General features: G+C 39.7%; 1 protein-coding gene and 1 pseudogene across 1 annotated transcript in view; both read right to left on the minus strand.

Moving 5' to 3' along the window:
• LOC126481909 (atrial natriuretic peptide receptor 1-like) overlaps positions 1 to 19,377 on the minus strand; it is a 925,501-nt gene that overhangs the window by 714,608 nt on the left and 191,516 nt on the right. The window lies entirely within an intron of this gene.
• On the minus strand, positions 1,649 to 1,766 carry LOC126482756 (5S ribosomal RNA; annotated as a pseudogene).

Below are 19,377 nucleotides of genomic sequence, written 5' to 3' on the forward strand. Positions count from 1 at the left end.
CCTTTTATCTCCCACCAAAATAAATGAAACGCCCTCACATTTGTCTCCCTTGACATCCAGAAAGCCTATGAAACTCCAGCATCCTGGATTGTACTTCAAGCTGCAAACCTATGCCCTCTACGTTAACTTCGCCCTCTTTATACCATTCCTTCTTCACCAGAGTTCTACATGTGCTACAATCAACCACATCTGCTTCCGCATCTTTCACCCGACTGCAGAAGTGCCTCAAGGCTCTGTGCTGTGCCCCCTCCTTCACATCCTATGCACTGCAGACATTCCCATGTCACCACCTCCCACCTACCTCCTAGTCCGCCATCGGTAGCTGAGTGGTCAGCGTGACAGCATGTCAATCCCAATGGCCCGGATTCGACTCCCGGCGGCGTCGGAGATTTTCTGCGCTCAGGAACTGGGTGTTGTGTTGTCCTAATCATCATCATTTCATCCCCATCGACGCGCAAGTCGCCGGAGTGACGTCAAATCGTAAGACTTGCGTCCGGCGAACGGTCTACCCGACGGGAGACTCTAGTAACACGACATTTACAGTTTCACCTACCTCCTGCAACAAGGTGGCTACACTGCCTACCCAACTACCCACCATTTGTTCCAGCTCTCCCATGTCTCCCTCCAGAGCCACTTGAATGTCCTGGTCGAGTAGTGCAACAAGTGAAAACTTCAAATAAACTCACAGAAAAGCCAAGCAACCATCTTTGGTCGCCTCACTAAGTGTTTCCGTCGTCCAGATGCTCACCTGTCCGTCTATAGTCAACCCATCCATCTGCCAAACACAGTAAAGTATTTCAGATTAATCCTCGACAGAAAGCCGACATACACACCTCCTTACCCCACAACAGAAAACGCAAAACCGGCTAAAACGATTAAGTCTACTGCCAGGCCGAACCTGGGCCTTACGTCCTACAATTGTTCTCACCTGTCAATCCTTCATTCACCTCATCTTAACGTATGCCAACATTGCCTGGCTCTGTATCTCCCCTAAATTCTACAAAAACACTGAAATCCTGGAAAGATGTCACCTTGCTTCCACATTAGAATACCTTCCCCAATTTGAATCCTGTACCAACCCATCCTCTTCTCACAGCCTCTTCTCTTCTTGGAGTACCTAAGGATCCAATATATTAACTGGAAAACCGAATCCTGGCATCCACTATCTTATTCCCTACAATCCAGCTGCATCACTACATTTCCTTATCCATCCTATTCCACCGAATCTTCCGCTACTCAACGGTAAGATGCGTTCCTGTGTATGTCCTTCTCTCTAGCCCTAGTCTCAACATTCAACTCCACCTCATCCTTCCATTTCACTGCCTCCCCTTACTCCAACTCAGTGACTTTTACTTGCTATCTGCGGTTCAGCGAGATGCCACAGTAAAACTCATCACCACCTTCTCCAACGTCTACATTGACTACAGACCAAAAACTAAACTCCTCCCGAACAGGCCATGAAGGTCCAACGGTACTGACCTGCCACTGCGTCATCCTCAGTTCATAGGCGTCACTGGATGCGGATATGGAGGGGTATGTGGTCAGCACACCGCTCTCCCGGCCATGTGTCAGTTTCCGAGACAGGAGCCGCTACATCTCAATCAAGTAGCTCCTCAGTTTGCCTCACAAGGGCTGAGTGCACCCCGCTTGCCAACAGCGCTCGGCAGACCGGATGGTTACCCATCCAAGTGCTAGCCCAGCCCGACAGCGCTTAACTGCGGTGATCTGAGGGGAACCGGTGTTACCACTGCGGCAAGGCCGTTGGTACATTGACTACAAAACGGACATAAAATACAACTGGCAATAAAAATTGAGAGTTTTGTCTCAAACAACATCTTACTTGGACTATGTTATCAAAGAAGCGGCCGAATTTGTAATAAACAGTAATAATTTTGACAGAGACCAAGGGTACAAAATAGGGCATGGGGGCGTGCTTTGGATACTGAACGAAAGTAGAGACGCCCTCTTGACGCTTGTAGGGACGCGAGAGCGGCAGTTTCAAACGTGGTGCTGGCCGCTGTGGCCGAGCGGTTCTAGGCGCTTCAGTCTGGAACCGTGCTGCTGCTACGGTCGCAGGTTCGAATCCTGCCTCGGGCATGGATGTGTGTGATGTCCTTAGGTTAGTTAGTTTAAAGTATTTCTAAGTCTAGGGGACTGTTGACCTCAGATGTTAAATCCCATAGTGCTTAGAGCCATTTGAGCCGCTCGGGCTTTGTGATTCACTAGCTCCCGCGGTGTGGCGGAGCCGCTTGGAGCTGCCCCGCTTGCCTTCCGTACACACTCCACTCGGACCCTCTTTGGAAGTTACACACTCTGCCAGTTCTATATAATCAGAACACTGTGCCAGCCCTGGCAGTCAGTGATTTCAACTCCTGATGACGATGGCGGAGACAACTTTCGAAAACTCGAGTGCTTAATTCGAAATGACACGTCAGTAAACCGAAGAGAGTTTGTTGAAACACGCCAACACGAAAGACTCCATGGACACAGCTCCAAACAAACTCCGCAAGCCACCATACGGTGTGTGGTAGAGGGTACCTCGTACCGCCACTAGTCGTTTCCTCTCCTGTTCTGTCGCAAACGGAACGAGGGAAAAACGACTATCCGTATGCGTCCGTAAGGGCCCTAATTTATCGTATCTTGTCTTTGTGGATCTTACTCGAAATGCATGTTGACTGCAGTAGGATCGCTCAGCAGTCAGATTCAAATGCTGGTTCTCTAAATTTTCTCAGTAGTGTTTCTCGAAAAGAACTTCGTTTTCCCATTAGGGATTCCCATTCGCGCTCCCGAAGCATCTCCCTAACAACTGCGTGTTGTTTGAACCGACTGGTAATAAATCTAGCAGCCCGCCTCTGAATTGTTTCGATATCTTACCTTAATCCGACTTGGTACAGATCCCAAAAACTCGAGCAGTACTCAAGCATAGCTTGCACTGGAGTCATACATGCGATCTCCTTTACATATGAATCAGACTTTCCAAAAATTCTCCCAAGAAACCGTAGTCGATCATTCGCCTTTCTTACCACAATCGTCACATACTCTTTCCACCTCATATCGTTTTGCAACGTTGCACCAAACGACGTGACTATGTTCAGCAGCACATTACTATTCTGTATTAGAACGTTATGGGTTTGTTTTTCCTACTCATCAGCTAATACCTTATGTTTTTCCACTTTTATACCTAACTGCCATTCATCATACCAACTAGAAATATTGTCTAAGTCGTCTTATATTCTCCTATCGTCACTCAACGTTTACACGCTAACATACACCACACCATCATAGCAAACAGCCGTAGAACGCTGCTTACCTTGTTCGCCAGATCATGACTCAATAGTCCGCAGCTCGTGGTCAAGTAGCTAGCGTTGCTGCCTCTGGATCACGGGATCCGGTTTCGATTCCCTGCCGGGTCGGGGATTTTCTCTGCCCACGAACTGGGTGTTTGTGTTGTCCCCGTCCTTTCATCACCATTCAGAAAAGTGGTTTCATACCCTGGGGGTATATCTTCAGGTCATATAAAACTAATACTTAATGTACCACGACTTCCAAGATGTAAGTGCCTATAACAACATATCAGTCCTTGATAAAACCATGGATGAATTGGCAGATGGACATCCGATCCGAATCGTGCATGTTTAGTAAAAAAACTCCAAAATGTGACAATCCAAGTCTGATAGAATAAAACCAACCTCAAAATCCGCGGGGAAACAAAAAATTAAGACATACAATCCTTGGCAGTCGTCAACAGACTAAAATATGTTGGCAGGCGTCCAGTAGAACTGCACGCTATAGCACTGGCCACACACTGGATACCATTCAGTTTAATATAGACTATTTTATCATCTTTGATTTTAAATCGATTCATTGACCGTCATATTATGTGCAAGTTCTTTAGTTGTGGTTTCCCGACCTATACGATTATTTGTACAGACAATTTGGTTAAGGAAATAATGATTTTTCTTAAAATGAGCGGTACAGCAATTAAACTTCGGTCACCTACAAGTGCTACTTTCTCTGAAGTTTTATAAGTAGTGTTAATATGCAAGCTTTATGTATTTTTTAAAAATATTATAGAAAAATTAAGCTTCAGTAGTAGAGGCAAGTGATTTTTTTCGTGGAATCTTAGATATTTTGACACTTAATACAATTTTCGGTGCAATTTTTTAAATTTTCGTTCGTGATCAGCGATCGGTAATTGTACTTGTGTAATATGATAAGCATATTGTGCGTGTCTGCGCGTGCGCGTGTATGTGTGTGTGTGTGTGTGTGTGTGTGTGTGTGTGTGTTCGTGTATATGTGTGTGTTTCTGTGCTGAAATCATTACTTATGATATTTATTTTATTTTGGTGGAACAGGCTGTATTTTTCAAAATATAGATCTTTCATCTGTCTAGTTCTACCATTATTTTTGGACATTTGCACCTCTGTCTTGTTCAACCACCGTCTTTGGTCAGATTGTATAGAAAGTAAACAATCTGATTGGTGTAGTTTCCCTTGTGTGTTGCAGCGCAATAAAGATCTCTCCCGAAAACCTTCGTCGTGCCTTCCTAAAATGGTGTTCGGTCAGTTCGTTTGTCTTTTGGCTATGCTGTGTGTTTTTGCATCACACGTCTTGATTATATTTTGGTATTGTTTAATAGCTGGTTATGGGAAGTACTGTCTGTAAATGTTTTATAGGGCTTTAGTACCGTAGCTGCGATTTGTAAATATTGCAGCATTCCTCTAAAGTTGTTATTATACACAATTTGGTGCAGGCCTGAACCGTTCGTAACAAGAACAATAATTGCCAACGAATGTCATAAGTTATATTTTTCTAGTGTGTAACAGAATGGAAAAGAAAATCAAGGATGTGTTAGATGACGATCAGTTTGGCTTTAGGAAAGGTAAAGTCACCAGACAGGCATTTCTTACGTTGCGGTTGATAATGGAAGAAAAATCAAGATTCAGTAATAGGATTTGTCGACCTGGGAAAAGCGTTTGACAATGTAAAATTGTGGAAGATGTTCGAAATTCTGAGAAAAGTAGGGGTAAGCTATAGGGAGAGACGGATAATATACATGTACAAGAACCAAGAGGGAATAATAACAGTGGACGACCAAGAACGAAATGCTCGGATTAAAGAGGCTGTAAGGCAGGGCCCCTACTGTTCCATCTGTACGTCGAAGAGGCAATGATGGAAATCAAAGAAATTTTCAGGAGTGGAATTAAAATTCAAGGTGAAAGGGTATCAATGATACGATGCGCTGATGACATGGCTATCGTGAGTAAAAGTGAAGAAAAATTACATGATCTACTGAGTGGAATGGACATTCTAATGAGTAAAGAATATGGACTGAGAGTAAACCGAAAAAAGACGAAAATAATGAGAAGTAGCAGAAATGAGAACAACGAGCCACTTAACATCAGGATTAATGGTCACGAAGTAGATGAAGTTAAGGAATTCTGCTCTCAAGGCAGCAAAATAGCCCATGACGGACGGAGCAAGGAGCAAATCAAAAACAGACTAGCACTGCAAAAAGGATATTCCTGGCCAAGAGAAGTCTACTAATATGAAATACAGGCATTAATTTGAGGAAGAAATTTTTGCGAATGTATATTTGGAGCACACCACTGAATGGCAGTGAAACATAGACTGTGCGAAAACCGGAACAGAAGAGAATCTAAGCATTTGAGATGTGGTGCCACAGATGAATGTTGGAAATTGGGTGGACTGATAGGGTAAGGAATTAGGAGATTCTGCACATAATCGGAATGGAAAGTAATGTGTGGAAAACACTGCCAAGGGGATTGGAATAAATCCAGCAGATGATTGAAGACGTAGGTTGCAAGTGCTACTCTGAGATGAAGAGGCTGGCACAGGAGAAGAATTCTTGGCGGGTCGCATTCAACCAGTCAGAAGACTAATGACTCCAAAAATAAAAAATAAAAACATTGTAGGACATGACCCCATCCTCTAAACTCGTGCTAAGGTGAAACATTAGTGAAAAAGTTGTGAACATGTCAGGCAATTACAGTTTATTCCGTAAATCAACAACAACATAGTCTGAGATTGAAATGCCAACATCATTTACGTCTTTTAGACGTGGAGATAGCAAGCACCACAGAACAATTTAGAAATGGAAATACTTAAAAGTGCATTATGCCTTATACCGATTGTAGGTCTGAAGATATTGAACTAGTAGCATTTTTTCAGATGGTAGTAATTCAGATCGCCTATTTTTTGTTTATCTGCCTGCTTCGCATAATATTTTAGCAAACGTATCCTTTCTTCAGTTGTAGATTTTTGAGGTTAGTATTGCTACATCGTCTGATTTAAGTCTAACATAAAGTTTCAACTCTATGTTTAGTGTGTTATAACTATTTAGGCACGAAAATAGCATTGGGGGCACATAGAGAGCTTACAGTCATGTTTTAAGCAGCAATTTTGACGTGAGTGTTTGGTGTGTGTTTAATTTTTGATGAACACTTTTGAATATGGTGCAATCAATTCAGATCTTTCTGATACTTTAGAGCCCATCCAATATGGTAAAACGGGGGCTACAGTGCGACTGGCTGTGCCATTTTTATCGTTGATAAAATGCTATGTTGTTCTTGGCTGTTTCTTTTTAATACTACATCACTAATGTCTGGAGAGTGGTGTTGAAGAAGAGGGAGCGGGAGGATGAAGGCGATGGTGTAGAGGGGGGGGGGGGGTGTTTTTCCACATGATTGTGATGGCGTCATTAGTAAGGGGCGTGGGATTACAGCCATCTTAGATTGTGACGTTATTGTCCCTACAGGTAGCTAACCCGCAGTAGCACTTTCACTTGACGTCAGTGGAATCCAAAATTTCAATAATCAATTTGAATGAAAATTTGGTCCAGAGACGCCATATCCTTCAGCACTAACTTCGCGTAACTACACTTTGGGGGAACATGGAGTTACGATATCACTGTGTTGTCCAAGTTAACATTTTGACTGTGAAATTAAATCGTAGCCGTTCCACTGACTGATCCGCCATACAAATAAGATGTCCGAACATCATAAAGACAAGCTCCGTATATCTTCAGTGTAGTACCATTGCAACTACCATTACGATCATTTTGCTCTCATACCTGTGTGTCTATTTATCGTAACTTCTTTTAAGATTTTGTTTCATCAAACAAACAAAAAAAAAGAACAAAAAAACAGTTTGTATATTCATGCACAGTTATGTTGGTATCACTGAACTTTTTTGTCAATGTAATGGAAGAGAAACGGTCTTTGTTGGACCAGCAGGTCATTTTTGACGCTTTCTATCAGTTGTGTAGTTTATTGGTTGGTTGGAGGGGACTAAACAGCGAGGTCATCGGTGCCATCGGATTAGCAAACGATGGGCAAGGAAGCTGGTCGTGCCCATTCGAAGGAACCATCCCGGCATTTGCCTGAAGCGATATAGGGAAATCACAGAAAACCTAAATCAGGATGGCAGGTCACGGGTTTGAACAGTCGTCCTCCAGAATGCGAGTCCAGTGCGCCAACCACCACGCCACCTCGCTTGATATGTAGTCTATTGATATTGCGAAGTCATAGTACTATAAGTATGATTACTATATTTGAATGTCATATTAAAGTATTGCAGTAACATTCAATGAATCTGGTTAAAGTTGAATGCGCTGTATTGCATATAGCCCAACCTAGCTTACATTTTGTCTTTTGGCTGGCAACATAACATGAACCATTCCAGATTAATGTTACAAGTGACCTTAGAGAAAGCACGAATGGATGATTTTCTGCAGCCAGATTCTCCATCAAAAAACACAAGAAATGAAGGTGTCCTGCGTAATAGTACCCCTTCGTCTAAACAGTAAACAAACCCCAATCAAGAAGGTAAAATATGGTTGTAGGCTAAGTACTATTGCACAGATTGGCTTATTATTATTATTATTATTATTATTGATATATTGAAGAGGGCAACAATGGAGATTCTTCTGTAGAAGACATTCCTTTGTTTGATGATTTATCAGAGTATCGACCAGTATGTAGTTCTGAGAGTAAGGGTAGTGAACCAAGAGTTCCAGATACGAAGGGAAACTTATTTAAGCTCATTTAATATGATTACTCTAACACATTTAGCAGTATTAACAACGTATTATAGTAAAGAAACGGAGTTATTACGTCATGAGAAACTATTACTGATATGGGAATTTCACGTGCTTGGCGATAAGTGCAGGATCATTCAACTGAAAATTCAAATGGCGTAGATAATGGTGTTCACGCACAGTCAATAGACAACGCTAATGAAACAGCTCAGACAACTGCAAATAAAAGCACAGGGAAGTGATGTTATGGAAGTGTAATATGCTTACCGTATCAGAACCCACCTTTTGCATTGTTTAACAAGATGTGCTGTAACGATAACTTTTTTGCCTCGAATAACTTGCAAAAGTAAACGCGAAGGATGGAAATAGAGGAGAAACATTTGAGACGGTTATCAGAAAGGAAAAGCATATATACTAATTCAAGCGGAAAAGAAGTGCAACAAAAGCTGATTGGTCGAGTTTGTGGAATAATTGTAAGGTAGCTGCAAGGTGCAAGTGCAAAGATAAAGTAAAATTAGATCAAAGACAGAAATTGTTTGAGATATTTTATAGCTCGTAAGTCTAGAAATGTGATTATCTGAGCAAGCTGATCACGAAAATTCCAAGAAAAACAATTTGTGACAGATTGGAACATGGCATTATGTCCAGGCGTACTCGCACATTACAGTATGCATATATTCTTAAAAATCGAGTAGTAAAGGTATGAAAAGTTATGCAGGTTACAAGGAGTCATATAGTTTCTTTTGAAAAAGTGGCAACACACTACATTAGAAAGGATAATTCATGGAAGCACTTACGTGGCACCCTCAGCGTTCGAAAGATGTATAAAATGTACATTTAGAAGTACCAATGAGTGGGGAAGGAACATGTATAAACTTGAATGTATGAAAAGGTTTTCAAAACAGAATGCAATCTTGGTTTTTTCAAACTCCTAAAAGGGATGCATGTGATGAGCGAGTCCTACAAGAAAGCTGAAAGACAAAATAAGACTGCTTTTCAAGAAAAAAAAATACAAAGCCACCTGAAAGACAGACATGGCTCGAGCAGGCAAAGAAGCTGACAATTTGAAACCGCAAACTGACAGCACATTTCTATGCGCCTTTCTTAATTTACAGCATGCTCCATATGATGAAGCGTCCTTGCTGTATCGCAATAAAAACCTGAGCACCTGCAGTCTATCTACGACATAGGAAAACAAAAGGGAATATGCTTCATTTGGCGTGAGGGAAATGAAGTAGAAGAATAATCAGCGTTGGAGGCGAAGACTTCCTGCATAAGAAGTCACCTTCATTCTGCCAACGGACTTGCCTACATCTATATCTACATCTACATGATTACTCTGCAATTCGCATTTAAGTGCTTGGCAGAGGGTTCATCGAACCATACTATCTCTCTACCATTCAAAGAGGGCAGACGATCGGACAGAGGTTCAGGGAACTCTCTTGCCCTTGGGCTGGGAAACTGCCCCTACAGATGGAAGAATCAGCGATGATCAACTGCATGAGGATGCAGAAGGCAATGGAAACCACTACACTAAGGACACATAACGTATACCCACAGGACATGTGGCCTGTAATTGAGAAGGTGTTATAATGATGTCTCCTTTTGCAAGACATTCTGGAACAGTCCCCCATTCGGATCTCCGGGAGGTGACTGCCAAAAGGAGGGTGCTCATGAGAAAAAGATTGAATAACCAAGGAAAGGATAGCGTTCTATGAATCGGGACGTGGAATGTCAGAAGCTTGAACGTGGTAGAGAAGATAGAAAATCTGAAAATGGATATGCAAAGCCTCAATCTAGATATAGTAGGAGTTAGTGAGGTGAAATGCGGAGAGGATAAGGATTCTGGTCATACCAATAGTGGTGTAACGGGAGTGGGATTCGTAGGTCAGGGAGTGTGTTACTGTAAACAGTTCAGTGATAGGACTGTTCTTGTCAACTATCGACAACGATAGTTCAGGTACACATGCCGACATTGAAAGCTGAAGATGAAGAGATGGAGAAAGTATATGAGGATATTGAAAGGGCAATACGGTATGTAAAGAGGGATGAAAATCTGATAGTCATGGGGGACTGGAATGTAATTGTAAAAGAAGGAGTAGAGGAAAAGGTTACAGGAGAACGTGGGGTTGACACAAGGAACGAGAGAAGAGAAAGCCTAATTGATTTCTGTAATAAATTTCAGCTCGTAATAGCGAATACCCTGTTCAAGAATCACAAGGGGAAGAATTATATTTGGAAAAGGCCGGGTGATACGGGAAGATTTCAGTTAGATTACATCATGGTCAGACAGAGATTCCGAAATCAGATACTGAATTGTAAGGCGTACCCAGGACAAAATATAGTCTGAGACCACAATGTCATGGTGATGAACAGTAGGCTGAATTTTAAAAATTATTCAGGAAGAATCAATACGCAATGATGTTGTATATGGAAGTACTAAGGAATGATGAGGTATGGACTGAAGTTATCTAAGGCTGTAGATATAGCAATAAGGAACAGCTCAGTAGGCAGTACAGTTGAAGAGGAATGGACATCTCTAAATAGGGCCATCACAGAAGTTGGGAAGGGAAACATAGGTACAAAGAAGGTAACTGCGAAAAAACCGTGGGTAACAGAATAAATACTTCAACTGGTCTCTAAAATAAGGAAGTACAAAATTATTCAGGGAAACTCAGGAATCCAGAAATTCAAGTCATTGGAGAATGAGATAAATGGGAAGTGCAGGGAAGCAAAGACGAAATGGCTGCAGGTAAAATATGAAGAAAGTGAAGAAGAAATGACCAACAGAAGGACTGATTCAGCATATAGGAAAGTCAAAACAATATTCGATGAAATTAAAAACAAGGGCGGACAGGTAGAAAGAGAACACTGAAGCCCTCTAAGAGGGGAAAGATTTGTCTGATGAAGGTTTAGAAGCGATAGGGGCCCAGTATTAGAAACTGAATTTAATAGAATTTTGGAGGATCTACGATCAAATAAGGCAGAAGGGATGAATAACATTCCATCAAAGTTTCTAAAATCATTGGGAAGTGGCAACAAAACAACTATTCACGTTGGTGTGTAGAATGTAAGAGTCTGGTGAAAAACCATCTTACTTTCGAAAAAATATCACGCTCACAATTCCGAAGATTGCAAGAGCTGACAGGTGCGAGAATTATCGTACAATCAGGTTAACAGCTCGTGCATCCAAGCTGCTGACGAGATAAGTATACAGAAGAATGGAAAAGAAATTTGAGAAAATGTTAGATGAGGATCACTTTGGCTTTAGGAAAGACAGAGGTACGACAGAGGCAATTCTGACTTTGCGATTGATAATGTAAGCAAGACTAAAGAAAAATAAAGACACGTTCACAGGATTTGTCGACCTGGAAAAAGCGTTCGACAATGTAAGATGCTGCAAGATGTTCGACATTCTAAGAAAGAATAGGCATAAGCCGCAAGAAGAGGTGTGTAATATACAATATGTGCAAGAGCCAACAGGAAATAATAAGAGTTGACGACCAAGAACAAAGTGCTCGGATTGAAAAGGGTGTGAGGCAGGGATACAGACTTTTACTCCTACTGTCTAATCTGTACATTGAAGATGCAGTGATGGAAATAAAAGAAAGGTGCAGTAGTGGGATTAAAATTCATGGTGGAAGGATCTCAATGATACGATTCGCTGATGACATTACTATCTTGAGTGAAAGTGTAGAAGAATTACATGATCAGCTGAATGAAATGAACAATCTAATGCGTACAGAATATGGATTGATGGTAAATCGAAGAAAGACGAATCTAATGAGATAGAGCAGATATTAGAACAGCGAGAAACTTAACTTCAGTATTCACGGTCACGAATTAGACGGAGTTAAGGAATTCTACTACCTGGACAGCAAAATAACCAATGACGAATGGAGCAAGGAGGATATCAAAAGCAGACTGTCACTGTCAGAAAGGTCATTCCTGGCCAAGAGAAGTCTACCGATGTGAAATACAGGCCTTAAGTTAAGGAAGAAATTTGTAAGAATGTATATTTGGAGCACAGCATTCTATACCATTGAAACATGGACTGTTGGAAAACCGGAGCAGAAGAGAATCGAAGCATTTGAGATGTGGTGCTATAGACTGATAAGGTAAGAAATGAGGAGGTTCTGTGCAGAACTGGAGAGGAAAGAAATATGTGGAAAACACTAACAAGGAGAAGGGGCGGGATGATACAACATCTGTTAAGACATCAGGTTCTGACTTCCATGGTACTAGAGGAAGCTGTAGAGGGCAAAAACTGTACAGGAAGACAGAGAGTGGAATACATCCAGCAAATAACTGAGAAAGTATGTGGCAAGTGCAGATAAGACAGATATTGGGATGCATTCAGAAAACAATTGAGGACGTAGGTTGCAAGTTCTATTCTGAGACGAAGAGGTTGGCACAGGAGAGGAATTCGTGGTGGGACACATGAAACCACTCAGAATACAGATGACTCAAAAGAAAGAGTGATCAAGAATTAGAATCAGAATTTAAGATGGCTTTGGAAGACTTAAGAACAAATAAGGCATAAGGGATGGGTAACATTCCGTCAGAATTTCTAAAATATTTGGGCGAGGTGGCAACAAAACGATTATTCACGTTGATGCGTAGAATGTATGAGTCTGGCAATTGCATCTGGCATTCGGAAAGATATCATCCTCACAATTCCGAAGTCTGCAAGGGCTCCAAATTAACAGCTCATAGATCCAATTTGCTGGCAAGAATAGTATACAGAACAGCGGAAAAGAAAATTGAGTATGTGTTAGTTGACGATCAGTTTGACTTTCTCTTTTTTTCTACCTGTCTTCTGACTGGTTTGATGCGACCCTCCACGAATTCCTCTCCTGTACCAATTTCTGAGAATGTACTTTTGGAGCATAGCATTGTATGATAGTGAAAAATGGACTGCGGGAAAACTTAAACAGAAGAGAATCGAAGTACTTGAGGTGTGATGCTATAGACGAAAGTTGAAAGTTAGGTGGGCTGAAAAGATAAGGATTGAGAAGGTTCTGCGCAGAATCGAAGAGGAAAGGAATGTGTGGAAAACACTGACAAGGAGAAGGTACAGGATGATAGGACATATGTTAAGACATGAAGGAATGACTTCCATGGAACTAGAGGGAGCTGTAGATGGCAAAAACTGCAGAGAAAGATGGAAATTTTAATACATCCAGCAAATAAATGAGGACGTAGGTTGCAAGTTTACCTCAGAGATAAAGAGGTTAGCACAGGAGAGGATTTCGTGGTAGGTCACATCAAAACAGTCAGAGAGTGATGAATCAAAAAAAAAAAAAAAATAAATAAATAAATAAATAAAATAAAATAGAGAGGGAGAGAGAGAGAGAAGTAACGGAATATGACATTAATTCCCACAAGTCTTGAAATGTAGTTTGCAGAATAAACTTTTCACTCTGCTGCGGAGAATGGGCTAAAGTGAAACCTCGTGGTAGATTAAAGTTGAATGCCTGACTGGGACCTTTTCCTTTCGTAGGCAAGGGCAGTTATACTCTCGCAGCCACAGCCAGGCCAAATGGAGAAAGGATATGATGTACATGAAACTTACAGAAGGATTTCTTTGACTTTGAAGTGGCTTCATCGACAGTCCGAAAGTGGACTAAAGCTGAAAATGAAGAAGGGTTAAGATGATCTGATATCAAAGTAATAATGGGAGGAAGGATGATGTCATTTAAATGTAAATATGACACAGACAACAATACAATCGATACAATGCACAAGTTCCGAGGCCGCAGGTTCAGTGTAGAGCATGATGTAGGATACTTGCATTACCATGTATGTTCTCATCACTGCCAAATTCAGAGGAAAAGTTTTCTGGTCTGCCGGAAGAACATTATTCCAACAGTTTATCATGAATTATACTAGAGTCTGATGCGTGGGAACCCTCATTATACTGACAAAGAAGATGAAGAATTAAAATTATTTTGATTTCAATATTAATTTTAACATAGTCTTTATTTTCCCTCGGAAATATTTTTTATTGTTCTGTTGTGGCTACGTATTCCAATATTCATGTGCTAGAAAGCTTCAGAAATAAAAAAAAAAAAGTTGTCGAGGTATTGTTACTGTCGACAGAATTTAAGAAATAAAGATATTCACATTTGACCATATGCTGATGTAGTAAAATTTTAGTGAAATATGATTGTAAGTCTCATAGCAATATCTTTACCAATAAGCTCTTCTCTAAAATAACTTCTGAAATGTTTTTTTTGCTTCAAAGTACTTAAAAATGGTGGAATAACAGAACATTCTAAGCGGCATTCGCAAGTGTACGTTCCCAAGTCGATTTTTGAGAAATACTGGAAGTTTCTAGTTGTAGTACTGTAAAGTACTTCTCTGAACCGTCGTCATGTTTAAATCACTCCGATAAGGCACCTACCAGAGTGCGAGAAACAGGTTCCAGCGTATGCTGTGGTTAAGTCTGCCTTCTTGGTGTATACTGTGTATGATCACAACAGAGCCGGACGAGATACTGTAAACACCTGGCAAATGTTAATTGGCTGTTTTTTTCCAAATGGAGTCTAGGAAAAGGTTCATTTATCTTCGATGTTCTCCTCATCAAAATCTACTCTGCCAGTAGTGGAAGTTAATAAGTAGATAAGTTAATAGGTAATTCAGAATATGCGAAAATTTATGTACCACTAAGAATTAAAATAGAAAATAAAAATAATACAGTATTATGGATTGTCGTAAATAACTCAGTACAGACATGTTTGTATCTCGTGAACTTTAGAACTCTCAGTGAGAAAGAATTGAGACAAATTTTGCTTCTTTCTGTTCGGTGACGTAGTATGGAAGTATATTCTCGGGTCATTCATGTATAAAAAGAAAGTTTTGAGACAAAGATGTGATCATAAACGATAATATTTTTGTCCACTTTGAAGAAATTAGGTAATACTATTATTGTCTTCTGTAGTTTACTTTAACTAAACACAACATTTCAGGAAAAATAATAATGTGAACAAATACCCTAATCGAAGAAAAGATTACTTACTGAAATAGTAATATTTCGGTTGACAGTACAGAATCATGGAAGCACAAAAAACTGTTGTAATTAACATTTATTTCCAGACATTTGGTTTTGGTTATTCACTGACTGGCACTACATTAAGTTTCAGGAGGTTTCCTTGGCGTCAAATAAAGGAAGTGTTTTAGTCACAACATCAGCCCATGTGTATGACAAGTTGTATGTGAAAAAATACGCATGACATATTACGCAGTAAATAATAAAGTATCACCTATTGGTATTTTTATGACCTATCGAAGGCATGTGACTGCGAATCACAGTATTCTCCTCCATAAATTGTAGTTCTTCAGAAATTGATGGTATAGCCATATCTGACCAAAAGAATGCAGAAAATGGTACTTAATACAACAAATGTAGTCGATGGCTGTCATTCAGAATGGGCAGAAACAACGTATGGGGTTCCCCAAGGTTAAATCCTCAGTCCACTATTATTCATCATATATGTAAATGATATTGCTTCTAATATACAACAAGCAAAATTAGTTGGTTTTGCAGATGACACTAGTATTGTAATCACTCCAAGTATACATACAGAAATAGAAGAAATAGCAAACCATTCTTAAAAACATCACAGATTGGTTTTCTGCAAATGGTCTCACCTTCAATTTTAAAAAGACACAAAATATTCACTTCTGCACATCTACAGGTATTACAGCAGTGATATGTGTAACACATGGTGAGGAAAGAATAAATAGGGCGGAAATTTCAAAATTTTAGGTGCCCTTATTGATGAGAGTTTAAACTGGGAAAAGCACAATTTGGAACTCCTAAAAGAATGTAGTTCAACCACATTCACGCTTAAAATCACTGCAAGTCTTGGAGAGACACAATTAAGTAAGTGGACATACTTTTCTTGTTTTCATACAATAATGTGCTATGGAATAATGTTAGTTGGTAAGTCATCTTTAAAAAAGAAAGTCTTCATTGTTCAAAAACGTGCTGTAGGAGTAATATGTGGTGTACACCCACAGTCACCTTGTAGAGCACTGTTAAATGAGGGGAGCATTCTGACTACTGCTTCATAATATATTTATTTTTTCAAGAAATTTATTGTAAATAATGCACTGCAATTTAAAAGGAACAATGATATACATAACAACACTACCGGAAGGAAAAAATACGTTCATTAATCCTCGTTAAAGTTGTCTTTAGCATAAAAAGGATGCTCAATGCTGCATCACTTACCTAGTGATATAAAATGTCTGATAGACAGAAAAGTAAAATTTGAAAACAAACTCAAAAACTTTCTCACTGGCAACATCTTCTATTCAGCGGAATAATTTATATTATAGTGTGTAAAAGGTGGTGGGTAGGAATTACTAACTCGTATCTGCAATTTAAAAAATATATATGTAAATGTTCAGCATGCATCCACGTTTACAAACTAATTTGCGATATAAATCACTCATCCCCCATCATTATGATTCATCGCACAAAATGATCCACGGTATATGAAACTAACTAACTAACGAATGAATTTAAAACCACTTTTAGCGGTTCCATGATGGCGTTTTTTAAACACAATAAGTTTTATCAGAGTGACTGCGTCTTCTCCATGAAAGAATTTCTCTTTCGAAACTAGTCGTTTGTATAGACTAGAGTTGCAAGTTTACCCCTGTCACCAAAAGTAACTCCGCGCTCATATCCAAAGCACCACCCGACGGCGACCGGCTGCCACTTCATTCTCAGCCTTATGGTGCCGTCCGGACGCGGTGTGGAGGGACGTGGCACCAGCACGCCGCTCTCCCAGCCACTGTCAGATTTCCAGGGCTTGGAGCCCCTACTTCTCTCTCAAGCAGGTGGTCGACGGCCTCATGGGGCTGCGTAAATTCCGTTTCAGTCCTACCATCTAGAAAAATAACGTCGGGAATTGAATCCAGGTCCACCGCATGGTGTACGCCCTGACCTGTAAGCAACGGAAGCAGACCCGCTTAATATTTATAAATTAAATATATCACTTCTACCTGACAAACTCAGCCTTGCCCGGATATTCATTTTGCAAATTTTTAATTAAAAACTAAAACCAAAAAAATGAACTGTGTTTGCAGTGAAGTATTGAAAAAATTTTATTTCCATGTATTTGTGTCAATACCTTTGAAATTATGAAACAATCGAACGAAAAAATATGCATAATAGGCAAATGTGTGATTACAGTATCCAAACTAAGAAATATGCTCCCAGACAGTCTCTGTTTCCCTTTTCTACAAGAAATGTCTCTATGGCAACGCCTCTTCATACAAGTAGCTCTGTAGACGTATGTCGTTTTCGCAGTTTCGTTCATTTGGCTCGAGTTTAGGAGTGTCTTAGTAGTAAAGCATAAATGTATTAAAGCTTCATTCATGATGCGACATTATTTCACGTATCTCAGTGTGTATGACGTCATGTCTCTTGAACTATGAGTCGCACAGTGATATATTTATGTAAGTACATTCAGCGGCATATATGGACACAGTCCACGAAATATTTTGTGGATAGAGTTGGTATCAAATAAGTAATAATTTCAAACATTATGCACAATGCTGCAGTTTTACGCTCATCTCAGTGTCTGCGAAATTATATCTCCTGAAGTGTTTGTGGTACCACAACACACTTTTGTAATGCATTTAGTGGCATATGTGACTATTGACTGTGAAATTTATTGCGAATACAGTTCGTAGAACAGAAGTAATACATTTAACCGCTATGCATGCTGCGGCAGTTTTTCACGCATCTCATTGTACATTGCGTCATATCTCCTTTTCTATAATGTGTGTGGATAGTAAAAAGTGAGTCAGATGCGAAGTTTAGTTTAGTTTAGTTTTAGTTATGTCATGCTCCATAGATAATTTTCCCAATTATTTTATCGATATGATGTGGAACAAGTCAGATTACAAATTTTTAGTTCTGCACACACAACATTTAGAGGTACATTTTTTTTGCCATTTCTGAAACAGAAACTCGTCCGTGGAGTAGAAAGAGTTGTCCAAAAGAAATGATTTCAAGTTAGATTTAAAACTTGATCTGCTACCTACCAGACACTTTATGTTGTTGGGAAAATGATCAAAGATTTTTGTTGCTGAATAATATACTCCTTTTTGAGCAACTGACAGCTTCAATAACGGTTAGGAAAGGTCATTTTTCCCTCTAGTGTTGTACATATGAACATCACTGTTCTATATAAAATGAGATGGATTATCTGTAACGAATTTCATTAGCGATTGTATGTACTCTGATGGTGGAGTTAAAATACCTAACTCATTGAAAACGTGCCTACATGAAGTTCTTGGGTGAACACCACTAATTATACTCACTGCTCTCTTTTGTGCAATCAATACTTTATGTCTAAGTGGTGAGTTACCTCAGAAAACTATTCCATAAGACATTATTGAGTGGAAATATGCAAAGTACGTTAGGAGGCTGAAGACTAGCAATTATACGAAGAGCGAAAGAAGCTGAACTTAGTTGTTTGAGAAGCTCAGTAATATGCTTCTTCCAGTTCAAGTTGTTATGAATGTGAACACCCAAAAATTTGGAGAAATCTACCCTGTTAACTGAGCCCTGTTCATATGCTACATCAATCATTGGTATGACTCTATTCCGTGTACAGAACTGGATATAGTGAGTTTTTTCAAAATGAAGAGAGAGTCCATTTTCTGAGAACCACATAATAATTCTTTGGAAGATATCCTTAATAATATCTTCAGCTGATTTTTCTGGAATGGGATTCATTATAACACTTGTGGCATCTGCAAAATGTACTGGTTCTACTTGCTGAACGTTAAGTGGGAGGTCATTCAGATGAATAAGGAACAGCAGAGGAGCTAAAATTGAATCCTGTTGGACTTCCTTTGTGATAACTTCCCATTCACTAGAATTTACCGACCTCACACAACTCAGCACAACTTTTTGCTTTCTGTTCATTAAGTATGATTCAAACCAGCTGTGTGTATAACCTTCAATTCCATAAAACCTAAGTTTTTCTAAGAGTGTGACATGATCCACACAGTCAAATGCCTTGGAGAGATCACAAAAAATACCAACTGGCGATAATTTGTAATTTATGGCTTGTACTATTTGATGGGTAAATGTGTAGATAGCATTCTCATTTGAGTAACCCTTCCGGAATCCGAACTGCGACATGCTGAGTAATTTTTTTCACTTAAATGTGAGACTACTCTTGAATACATAACTTTTTCGAATATTTTAGAAAATGAATTCAGAAATGAAACTGGTCTATGATTAATTACGTCACTCTTGCCCCCTTTCTTATTAAGAGGTTTCACAA

Source organism: Schistocerca serialis, chromosome 5, assembly GCF_023864345.2.
Source record: "Schistocerca serialis cubense isolate TAMUIC-IGC-003099 chromosome 5, iqSchSeri2.2, whole genome shotgun sequence".
Classification (NCBI taxonomy): domain Eukaryota; kingdom Metazoa; phylum Arthropoda; class Insecta; order Orthoptera; family Acrididae; genus Schistocerca; species Schistocerca serialis.